Source organism: Vanacampus margaritifer, chromosome 7 (assembly GCF_051991255.1).
Source record: "Vanacampus margaritifer isolate UIUO_Vmar chromosome 7, RoL_Vmar_1.0, whole genome shotgun sequence".
Classification (NCBI taxonomy): Eukaryota; Metazoa; Chordata; class Actinopteri; order Syngnathiformes; family Syngnathidae; genus Vanacampus; species Vanacampus margaritifer.
Window position 1 is genome coordinate 20,742,837 of NC_135438.1, and position 13,042 is coordinate 20,755,878.

The following is a 13,042-nucleotide window of genomic DNA, read 5'->3' on the forward strand; positions in this document are numbered from 1 at the left end:
ACAGTGGAGGTGTGGCGGAAGGCACAAAAAAAAAAAGTGCCTTTCGAAAAACCAATTTGTGTTGTGGACTACAATTCCAAGATGAATGGAGTGGACAAGATGGATCAAAACATCTCGTACCACCCATTCACACGGAAAACGTTGAAGTGGCACAAAAAGTTTGTTGCGTATCTGTTCCAAATATGCATGTTCAATGCTTACATATTGTACAAAAAAAAAAATGGGACGAGTCAACCTTTTTTGGAGTTCATCCAGCAGGTGGTGAGAGGGTGGCTGTTGCCACAAGACCAGGAGGAAGTTGGGATGGAAGAGCATGAGGAAGCCAGACAAAGTACCAGGTCACCGTATTTTGATCCTGAAAGCCGACTTGATGGTAACATGGCCAAACACACGCTGGAACACATGCCTGCTACTTCCCGGAAAAAAAAGCCAGCAAGAAGGTGTCGGGTCTGCATGCGAAGGGGCATTCGCAGTGAGACAAGGCTGTGGTGCAAATCTTGCAGTGTCCCCTTGCACGCAGGCGAGTGTTACACTGTTTACCACACAAAAGTGAAATTTATGTAGTTCAAACATCCACACAATTGTAAATAATCACACATGCACTGTTGTACACCTTTGTAAATAGTTTGTCAAATTGTTAGTTTTCTATGTAAATAAACTGTTTTTTTTTTTGTTATAAAAAAAGACTTTTTCATTGTTGGTGGTACTGTTTTATAGAAGTAAAGCACTATTTAGGTGTTTGTGGCATCATTCATGGACAAAAAGAAGTGTACAATTCACTGAAGTGCATGAAATAACATCGTTTCACAAAAAGCCGTTTTTCTCCACTTTTTGTTTCAAAACAGAGAATTTCGGTGAAAGTTACCATTTTCTATTGTTGATTACTGAAGAACGGAATAAGCTAGAAACAACTTTTCCAATCTTTCATTTGGTAGTATGTGTGTTTCCATAGTCCAAACACAACATTTTCTGTGGACCTTGAAAGATCACTCAAAATGGCTAAATCGGCTGGCAGTGGGGACAACCCGTTTCGGAAAACGTCTGGCAGTGAAAGAGTTAAAAATTTCCGTTTTTTATATTGTATTTTTGGAGCAAGGATGTATATGATATAAACATATTATCTGAGAAGAGATGGTGGAGATGTGTAATTCCTTTCTGCTCCCACACACCTAAATAAAGCGGTTGGTTGTTAAGTTGAAAGTCGGGGTTATGCCATAGGGGAGAAAGCCCACAGGGCTCCACTTGGGCTTTTGTCAATTTTAGTGCCTTCCACCAGGCAGTCACGGTGGCGGAAATCATTGGGTTTTTAAAACAATTATGTCGCTTAATCGATGTTGTAATAAAGACTAAATCTCGAAGTCTGAGGTTATTACGATCCTTCTGTTCTAGTTCCAGCCAACAGTTAGTATCTCGGTTGGGTTGTGCCCATAGAACGATATATTGTAGCTGGTTAGCTATATAGTAGTACATAAAATTTGGTGCCTCTAGACCACCACCTTTGGATTTACTTTTCTGAAGAGTAGATAGACTAATCTTTGCTTTTTTTTTATTCCAGTAAAATTTTGTAACGGCTGAGTCCAACAACTGGAACCATTTAGCCGTAGGTTTAAATGGAATCATTGAGAAAAAATAGTTTATTTTGGGTAAAACTTTCATTTTAATGGTGGCTATTCGTCCTATTAGAGAAATAGGAAGATTATTCCAGCGCTCCAAGTCACTATAAATATTATCCAGAAGTGGAGAAAAGTTTAAATGAATTAAATCAGTTAATTTAGGTGAGATTTTTATGCCTAAGTATTTTAAATTACCTACAGGAAATGAGTAGTGTGGGTCCTGGCTTGCAGGGTTCCATGAATTTTCTGTAATAGGTAGAAGTGTTGATTTTGTCCAGTTAATAGAAGAATCTGATAACTGTGAGAATTTAGTTATTAAGTTAAATACTTCCCCTAGCGAAGTAGCCGGCTTTTCTAAATAAAGTAAGATGTCATCGGCATATAGATTAATTTTATGTTCTGTTACCCCAGAGTGAATTCCTTGAATCCTTCTTTCCTGGCGTATGGCTAATGCAAGTGGCTCAATAAATATTGCAAATAATAAAGGGGATAGTGGGCATCCCTGTCTTGTGCCTCTCTGTAAAGTAAAGCTCTGAGATATAATCCCATTAGTAGTAACTGTAGCTTTAGGAGAATCATATAATACTGATACCCAGTGGATAAATGATTTCCCAAAGCCAAATTTATTTAAAACAGCAAAGAGGAAGGACCAGTTAACTTTGTCGAAAGCTTTTTCTGCATCCAATGATATAATAACTGCCTTTTTATCATGCCGCTGTGACATGCTAATAAGGTTAAAGAGTCTCCTAATATTATTAGTAGAGTGACGATCTTTAATAAAGCCTGTTTGGTCGCTATGAATGATTGTCGAGATTACTGTTTCTAGTCTAGATGTGAAAGCCTTAGTGATAATTTTAGTATCAGTGTTAATTAGTGAAATCGGACGGTAACTTGATGGAAGGGTGGGGTCTTTTTCTGGCTTTAATAAAAGTTTAATTGCTGCTGTATTCATGTGTGGGCGTATGTAACCCTCAGTTTTAATTTCTGTTACTACTCTTAAGAATAGTGGAGCAAGCATTAACCAGAAGTGCTTAAAAAATATAGCCGGATAACCATCCGGGCCAGGTGCTTTGCCATTAGGCATATTATCTAGAGCACTGTACAACTTGTTTATAGTAAGTGGCGCATCTAACATGTCTTTATATTCAGTAGTTAACTGAGGTATATTTAAGCTACTGAGGAATGCCTCAATATGCTCAGGGTTAGGCTTGTTAGTTTCTAAGTATAGGTTACGATAATAGTTATAAAAAATGTGATTAATTTCTTCTGGTGATTGTGTGCATTCACCAGTTGTCCCTTTAATAGCCGTTATAAGAGACTTTTCCCGATTGCGTTGAAGTTGGTTTGCAAGAAATTTACTTGATTTGTTATTATATTCAAAGTTGTTGTATCTCAATTGTTGTATTATAAACTCTGTCTTTTTAGTTAGCATATCGTCTAACTGTATTTTTGTATTTTGTAAGTCAGTCCATATTTGGTTATTTGGGTTTATTGCGTACTCATCCGTCAGTTGTTTAATTTTATCTTCCAAGTCTTTTTCTGATTTTTGATCCTGTTTCTTTTTATAAGAAGAATATGATATAATTTTACCTCTAATTACTGCTTTCCCAGAGAAGAGATGGCGATAGGTCTGGAGAGTCATTTATTTCCAAAAAGTCTGCCCACTCTTTTCTTATAATTTTGTCAAACTCTGCGTCGTTTAGCAGTGAGATGTTAAACCGCCATGTCGGTGGTGGTTTAAAGGTATAATCAACTTGTAGGGAAAGGGAGACTGGTGCATGGTCGCTAATAATAATAGGATGTATTTTTGTAACAGTTTTATCAGCAATAGAGTTATTTGTAAGAAAATAATCAATTCTTGAAAAAGACCGGTGCACAGCGGAAAAGAAGGTAAATTCCTTCTTATTTGGGTTTTTAAGTCTCCAGCTGTCGACGAGGCCAAAGTCATCCATATATTCCCCTATTACTTTAGTAGATTGTAATCGCCTACATGTTGTATTATTAGAACGGTCAATTAATGGATTTAAGACTGTGTTAAAGTCTCCTCCAATAATAATAGTAGAGTTTGCTGCTAAATCAAACAGCTGAGAGAAAAATTCATGGAAAAAGGCCGGATCATCATTATTAGGGGCATATAAATTACCAAGTGTATATATTTTATTAAATATAGTCACCTGAATAATAATGTATCGGCCCTCTGGGTCTGTTATTGTATTATTTAAAGTAAAGAGTAAATTCTTATGTATGAGTATACAGACTCCTCTTTGTCTACTGTTATAAGGGGCAGAGTACACTTGGCTAAAATTCTTATCAATAAGTAATTTTTCTTCAGATTTTTGTAGGTGGGTTTCTTGTAGGAGGCAAATATCTGCTTTTAATTTTAAGAGATGGTCTAAAGTTTTTATTCTTTTTGCTTCTGAGCGAGCGCCACAAACATTCCAGGAAACCAGAACTAATTTATGCATACAAACAATATAGACTCAGCCCTGTGTATATATCTGCATAGGCCATTTGTCAATATTAGCATGTTATAGGATAGAATCAAAGTGGTTAGGTGGTTTATGTAATTTGTGTAAAATATGAGGTGACGAGTTAGTAAATATAACAGTGAAAAAACGGGTAGGGAGGTAAAAGTAAAGGAAGTTAACGGGGGATTAAACATAAAAATACAGTTTGCTTAGGTGACCTAACAACAAATGACTTACCACATAAACAATTTCAATCTACACTTGTAGCCCTTACTATCGCTAAAAAAACAATTCTTGTTAACTGGAAAAATAAACAAACTCTGAATATCGAACAATGGTCTAACCTCCTCATAAATCACATTTTAATGGAAAAAATATCTGCCTCAAATAAAAACCAAATATCAAAATTTATAGAAACATGGTCTACGTATATAGAAATTTTTAACCTAATTCTGGTTACTTAATTCTGTCTGTTAGCGAGAGCCACTACATCGTGATAACTTACATTGATGTTTCTGCATTTGGCAATTTATTATTACATTATATTATTAGTATGGGATTTTTTTTAATGGGCTTTAGGTGAACTGATGAATACACACGCACGCACGCACGCACGCACACACACGCACGTACACATACTCACCCACATACAAAAAAAAAGTGTATATATATATATATATATATATATGTGTGTATATGTATATATATGTATATATATTTAAAAAAAAAATGAGAAGAAAAAAAAAACTTTTTTTTTAATTTTTTTTTTTTTTTTAAAAGGAGAGCAATGATGATGTCAAATCGAATGAACAATACTGAGCTCTCCTTAGAAAAAAAGAAAAAAAAAGGAATGGTGTATTTACGTTTCATTACGACAGATATATATATTTGACTGAATATGCTGTTTTGGCATTTTTGTATATTTGAAGAATTTCATTTACTTTCAAAGTGGTTTCCTTTATCATCTGTGATCAAAATAGAAGGTAACAAAGCAAAATAATTGTGGTGAAAGTTTCTGAACATTTTGTTTGGTGTTTTATATTTGCTCCATGGATAAACTAACATACAGAGAAACAACAAAAACGACAAAAATCGACAAAACAAAAAAATTCTTCATTTCTAGGTTTAGATCTGCTAATATCTCAGTTGTCATGTTTGGGTTCTGTTTTTCCTTGTGTGTCTCCCTTGGTCTTGTTAAGTGTAATCCTGCCCTTCCTCGTGTCAACCAATCAGTGCCCTCAGCCACTTGTGTCTTGCCCCAGGTGTGTCCTGTGTCATTAGTGTGTGTGTGTGTGTTTAGTCTCCTGTCTCACCTCTGTCTGCGTCGATTCATTGTCGTTTTCCTTCCGTCATCTTGCCAGTTTTTGCCTTGTTGTCCTCCCCACGTTTTTGCCTTGTTGTCCTCCCCACGTTTTGTTTTCACTTGCCATTTGGAGTTCGCTTTTGTTTTGTATAATTAAATTCCTTTTTTTTTTTTTTTTACATTACCTCTGCTTCCTTGCCCTGCTTCCCTGCGTTTGGGTCCACCATCAAACTCCACCCTCCTTGACATCAGTAAAGCTTCCTGCCATGCATATGCTTTTTAAATCATGTTGAACACAATAATTATTATGAACTTCAAGAGGTTTCCACTAACAAAGTTTGATGTGGTCTGTGGTCAGCCAGCGAGCCATTTACTGTATGTTTCTCATACGTCCTTGCTTGAAAGTGACGGACGAAATTCTTCCCTGTTTTCGTGATGATTAGGCTACTTCAGTAGGACGACCACTTGAAATTATATTCTCGCTGGAGCATTCCTGGGCATGGCCGGAGGACCACGGAGCAGGCCGTGGGCCCGCGGAGCACGGCCGAGAACACTGGAGCCTCCTCGGGCATGAAATCTGGCATTTGCCGGCCCACAGGAGAACAAACTAATTATGCGCATGCGCGTTGTCAATGCTGATTTGCTAACAGCTTTTTTGCCATTCAAAAGACACACGTACAGCAACAACCTCTCGGAATTAACACAACTTGATTTCTCATTGTGCATCGGCTTTCCACCTTGCCGCGAGGAAAACAGGACAAATTACACAGGAATTTAAAACCAAAGCAGTAGGACTAAGGTATAAGTAAGGTAAGGTATAATAGAGGACCCTGACGGATAAATATTTTCAATTATTTTATTGAAGGGCTTGGGCATGCACCACATGAATAGCTTATTATGACCGCTCGCCACTGATAATCACACAACTGAGGCACAATTGGTAATGAACAAAGACAGGGAAATACTGTAGATGATGGCCTGACACGAGTGGTTGCCTGACAAGACTATAGGTGAAATAAAAAAGGGAAAATGACTGAATTATTTCAAAATACTACTGTACTTATCAAATGCTTTAAAAAGACAGATGCCTTTGATTACCTTGAGAGTATTTTATCCAATGTTATGTTAAACTACTTTATTGTAGAAGTCTGTAGAGGGATTTTGCCACAATGGAGTATTAATGGTGCTCATGAAAGCATTTACATTTCAAATGCATGAGATGATTATGCCTGTGAATGATCCAAGTAACATGAGGGATAATTTTGTTTAGCCTGGCAGAATAGCAAGAACTCATGTCAAAGGAGACCTCGAAGAAGCCCTGAGCTTTGGTGGGGCATTGCGAGTGTAGGAGTGAAGAAGTGGAACAAATAGAAGGGAAGGAAACAACTGACGTGATCATTGTATGCTAGAGACAGGGACATATTAAGGTTAAGAAAGCCTTGAGAAAATGATGATTCAAGCAAGCGAGCAGGATGGATGAGAGTAAGAGGGAGATGGAAGAGAGAGCAGGTGAACAGGAAAAGTGTTGGAGGAAAGTGTGAGGAATTTAGTTGGTAACTATCAGGGAGCTGTGAATGACTTCTGTTTATATTCAGTCCTATATTTCTTCTGTGGATTCTTTCAATTTAACCACTGTTCATAAATGGGGTACAAAATGCACCTTTCAAGGGGAAAAAAGGGCACTTAATAATAACTCATGGGTGTAATTAAATGATTCTATAAGGTATGCCAGAAAGGTTTCAGGACTGGTGTGTAACAAAAGGCATACTGTATTTCAAACTTAAACTACGTCTTTCACCCTTCAATGTCACCCAGGCAATCACCCAGCCAATCAAGAAAGAGTTCCAAGTGTGTGAAAATAGGCAAGAACTATGGCAGAAGTAATCCTGGTTTGATTTACCATTACACACCTTAAAATGCCCTGAGCAGTTCATGGTTGAAAAGAACGCTATACCAAAGTAACTAAGCAACTACGTGGTGACACAAATGAGGCACTATGAGTCTTAACTCTGTATTGCACGTGTCGACACATCTGCCTTTTAATTTTTCTCCCTCCATGTTGGTTGACATCTATTCGCTCGGCTTCCTTTAAAATGGTACACGGTTGCTACCTCATTATCTGTTCTAACAAAGTCAAGGTAGAAAGACCAATGTTTTTTCTGTATTCCGAATAATAATTAAGCACCAGGGCCCAAAGGCAGAGCAAATGTCTTCAAAAAAAAAAAAAAAGAAGAGAGAAACAGCAAGCAAAAGCCGAGTAACATCCCCGTGCCCATGCAGACCTGAATAAGAGACTACAATAAGCCCCAGTTGAATAAAGATTGGATTCATGAGCAAGCTAGCTAGCTAGTCCAAACTAACGAACAGATGTTAGCCAAAAGCTAACGCTGAACATCAGACATTGTAGGCCACTGCCAAAGTGCAATAGCAAATTTACTACTGAAATGGGATGGAATAAAGCCCCAGTATTTGTCTGTCTCACTGTCGCTGTTAAAGTTACAGAACGAGTGGTGCTCCCCAGAGTGTGACAATCAGTGGTACTTTAACCCTTAACTTTACTGGTTAGCACATCGCGCCAAATACGGCAGTCACTGTGTGGGTAATAATACTTGAAATTAAAATATGGAGAGTAGCTAATAGTGCGTTATATTTTTTTAATACAGTTGTCAAACAATTACATTTTTTATCAGATTAATCACATCTTAGAATTTTGATTAATCACGATTAATTGCTTAATAAAAAAGGCTTTTTTTATCAATATTTTTGCCCGTCATATTTGAAGAGCACATGTTATGTGTTAATGTTTTCGACATTTAATGTTATGAGGACGTCTTCAACATTTTTTGATCCATTGCACAAGTACATCCTCCTCTTTTTCTAATCAGTGAATTAATAGCATAATTTAAAATGGGAAAAAATGTACCCCAATATTTTGACATGAACATATATTCTGAATAATAATTTGGATTTTTTTTTCCAGACCCACATTTTTATTCTGCCGGGCAAAATGTAATTATTTTTGATGATTTTGACTCTTTTCACACATAAGAACAACATAGAAATGTTTTGGGGGATTAGCTCATGTTTTTAGTTGTTTTAATGGACGCCAGGATAATTTGGCTGTAACGTGTTGTAAACCTATAAGCTTATATGCAACATTTTTAAAATGAATCTCATGCAAATCAACTTGCGATTGTGATTGGTTATGTATGATCCAATCATGAACCAGAAGTGTTGACATCATCAAATTAAGTGTTTTTTTGGTTTAGACATGCGAATATGTCATGCCCACTGGGACCATATATGGGTCTGAAGGGGTTAAGCTGAGCAAAGGGCGGCTATTTATGTATTTATTTTATTATTTTCACCTTTTTTGGTAAGCACATAACTCCACATGTTAGATAGTTGTCAAAGTTGTCGTCATAGTTTTGATGCCTTCAGTGAGAATCTACAATGTACGTAGTCATGAAAATAAAGCATAGTATTGAATGAGAAGATGTCTCCAAACATTTGGCCTGTGCTGTATTCTATTTTTTCTTCCTAATTTTGTTTGTTTAAATGAATGTAGGCCCCTATGTGCACTTTACAATTGTATTGCTGTTTTTATTTTAGTTTTAACAAGTTATTTGAATGAAGTACATACAATTCATGTTGATTCTTTAAGTTGCAGATGTGCAAACATGCATCTGACAAATGGTTGTCTGTCGTGCCCGTGCCAACCCCCCAGCCAAACCCATCTGCCAGAGCCCCAATCCCTTCTTGCTTAGGGCCCATGGGGACCCTTGCTACGCCGTTGATTGCCATTAATGCAATTCTAATAATTTTGTGTAATATTTTGGTAGCTCTGGATTTCTTCTGGTTTATAATTATTATATATTAATTTTGTGTGTGTGTGTGTGTAACACGCCAACCTGCTGCTGATAATCCCGACTGGGTGCCAACATTAAAATCGGGTCATAACAAGATCACTGTGTCAGCTCCAAAGCAAGAAGAATCAAAAAGAAACATCAACTTGAAGTTGCAGAGAGTTTGTTGCCGTTACAAAGCCAGATTCCTCCCGTCACCTTCTGTTCTTGTACTTTTTGATCAGAGTTTATAGACTTTCCTTTCTTGTTGTACGCTTTATGATGACGATAAATGACATTCTATTCTATTCGATTTTATTGTATTCTATTCTATTTGTGTCTCGGTTGAATTAAACTTCATACAATCATTTATTTTCATTATCTTGTTTTTCATTTCAGTCATGTTTTCATACTGTTTTTAAATTTTACAATACAGTGCTATTTCTTCTTCTTCTTCTTATTATTATTATTATTATTTAAAAGCATGTACAGTGCTAAAGAAACATATACAAAGTAAGTATTTTGCAGGGCTGGAAGGGATTAATGGCATTTTAATTCATTTCAATGGGGAAAATTGATTTGATGGATGAGAAAATTTTATTATGAGCTTCATGTCCATCTGTTTATCGTAAGTACAATTACTTGCATAAAAATGACTTTGGTAAAAGTAAAAGTACTCATTCAAATAATTACTCAAGTAAAATTAAAAAAGTACAGACTCTTAAATGTATTTCATGAGTAAAAGTAAAACTTATTTTTAAAGGATGTTTCCTGTCATAATTTGAAGACCATTAAATTTAAAAGATCATCACTTAACAAACCCTTAAAACTAAATAAATCGCCTCATGCAACATTTTTTTACTCCTCTAGATGGTGCCCTTGGTTTAAAGATGCAATGGAAATTAATTAAGTTTAAATTTATGATGTTTTAAATTTGTTAAACATAAACAAGAGGACTTCAGACATTTTACAACTTGCCTTAAATACATGTATACATTATGTGCTTAATGATGTTTAGAACTGTAATTCAACAAAAGATGCCTCTGCCAAATCTAATATTGATAAGGGGGAATTCAAAGCAGCACATACAGTCCACTTGTTCATTTTATTTATAATTTTTTTCATATCCCGCTGGTAAGGCCATGGGTGGGCGCTCTGGGTATCCAGCCGACTCGCTTGGTCCTTCTGAGACCACTGGGGTCCATAATGTTGAGAGTTTCAATCTCGTTTCAACTTCAACACTCTCCATTGCGTCATCTCATAGGTTGAGATAGCGCCTATCACAAGCGGGGATGTCGGGGACTGTGTGTAACGCTTCATATGATTGGCCGAGCCAGGAACCTTGATTCTTTTTAATCGTTGTCGTGCACGTAAAACAAAAGTAACGAGTAACGATCCTCTGTTTTGAAAATGCATTGAGTAAAAAGTACATATACTGTTTTGAAAATATAACGGATAAAAGTAAAAAGTATTCTAAAAAATAAATACTCCGTGAATTACAAAGTAAGGAAAAAACTACTCAAGTACAGTAATAAAGTATTTTTACTTTGTTACTTCCCATCTCTGTGAGTTACAAATGCAATGCTATCCCTGTTCTCTCTGAAGCTAAAATAAATTCAAACCAATCAACATCATCATCGTAACACAATTCAGCAATTTTATTTATGCTCACTCATAAAGAAAAGAAGCTCTCGCTATTGCGCCAAGGTGCTCAGCCCAATCTTTTCCCAAACTTGGCAAGCCCCCAGAAACAGAAAACAAGGAACCATCAGGACCCCAGCACAATGAAACAACAAGGAGATCAGGAACCCACCTCATCTGTCCATCCATCCACCTATCTATCCATCCATTCATATCTACTGCTTATCTGGGGTTGGGTTACAGGGGCAGCAGCTTTCGCAGGGACTGTTTAACTTGATTTATTATTATTATTATTATTTATATTATTATTATTATTTCAGGTATTACAGATTTCAATGAAATAAATACATTTTCCAGAAACAATTAAGGTGTACTTCATTGGGGCTTGGCAACTACGTAACTTGAACTGTGCTAATAAAAAGAATGCAGGCCAAGTGGCAAGTTGATTCCCAATATATTCACACATGGGTACATGATGGAAAAATGAAACTGGACTCTGAAGGAAGAAATGTCAGACAGTAAACTCTGGATTATAGCATCATCACTGTTTGTCCACTTCAAGCTGTTGTCATGGTACTGGTGAGACAAAAAAAAGGTTTGAGCAATTTCAAGAGGTCAGGAGGAGGAGGAGGAGGCGATTGTTGGAAATTCTGGCGGCATAGTGGTGTTGATCAGGAGGGCAGCCTGGACACCAGGCCAAATGGAGGCTTCTGAGTCATGTATGGAGACGGCCAGGATGCCACACACATGGAGTTTGACAGGGCCGTCACACCCAATGGAGTTGAGGATGTAGGGTAGAAAGTTTTTATCTGGTTCAGAAGCACCTGCACTCAGTATTGCAAAGCATGTCACCCGGATAGGAATGACTTGGATTTTGTAATCCCCCTTTTTTTATATTTGATTTTATGGATCAGATTGATTTTGTAGCTTTTGTCCTGTTTTTTTCTTTTCTTTCAAAGAACGTTCAGATCAGATCATTCATATCCAGACACCACAAATTAAAGATTACATAATCCAAATTTGAGGTTTTTGGATAGGCCGACCAGGATTCATCCTACTTGTATCTTCACTATTATTATGTGTGTGTGTTTGTATTTCCATTTATTTGTATTTTATTTTTTTATTTAAATTTTTAATTATATTTTTTCTATCCATTTATTTATTTATTTACTTATATATATATATATATATATATATATATATATATATATATATATATATATATATATATATATATATATATATATATAGTACAGTATAAGTACAAATAAATACAAAAATATAAAAAAGTAATGAGATTCAAAAGGTAAGAATAAATGTAAAAATAAATACAAAAATAAATATATAAATAGAATTAAATGTTAATCAATAAATACAAATGCAAATAAATACAAATGCTCTGCTCTCATATTCATTTATGTCATGCTTCAAGCGCTGTTATTTTTAATTTTGTCATTTTTGGTCCTCCATACACTACATATGCCCAGCATCCCTTCATGCTGCTCCGTCAGTTAATGAGACCTACCACTTTGAGTTGCTGTGGTTCCACGTTATTATAATGATACAGCTGACAGTTGACTGTGGAATATTTAAGAGCGGGGAATTTTCACCACTAGACTTGTTGCACAGGTGGCATCCTATCACAGTTCCACACTGGAAATCACTGAGCTCTTGAGAGCGACTCATTCTTTCATAAATGCTTGTGAAAACAAACTCCATGCCTAAAATAGAGGCTTGATTTTATACATCTGTGGCCTGGGAAGTAATTGTAACACTTGATTCTGATTTTTTGAATGGGTGAGTGATTACTTTTGGCTGTACAGTATATGAATTGAAAATCAATTGGGGGCCAGGGGGGCGATCAATAAATAATTGGATATCTACTGCATGATGAATATTACCTTTTTGACAAGATAGGGTTTAATTTAAACCACATTTTATTCCTAAAATCCACACAGAATCCACCAAGATGCTGGCAACAGAATAATCCAGATTTTTAGTGTCAAAGCTATCCAATCCTGCTAAAACGTTTTGAACAACACGAACTGAGGGAATGATCCAGTTTAAAACAAACATTGGATTAGGTGATCTAATTTAATTTCAGATCTGAATCCATTTTTTTTGTTTTGAACAACCCATTTTCAAGATTTAATCCAAAACATTATTCCAAAT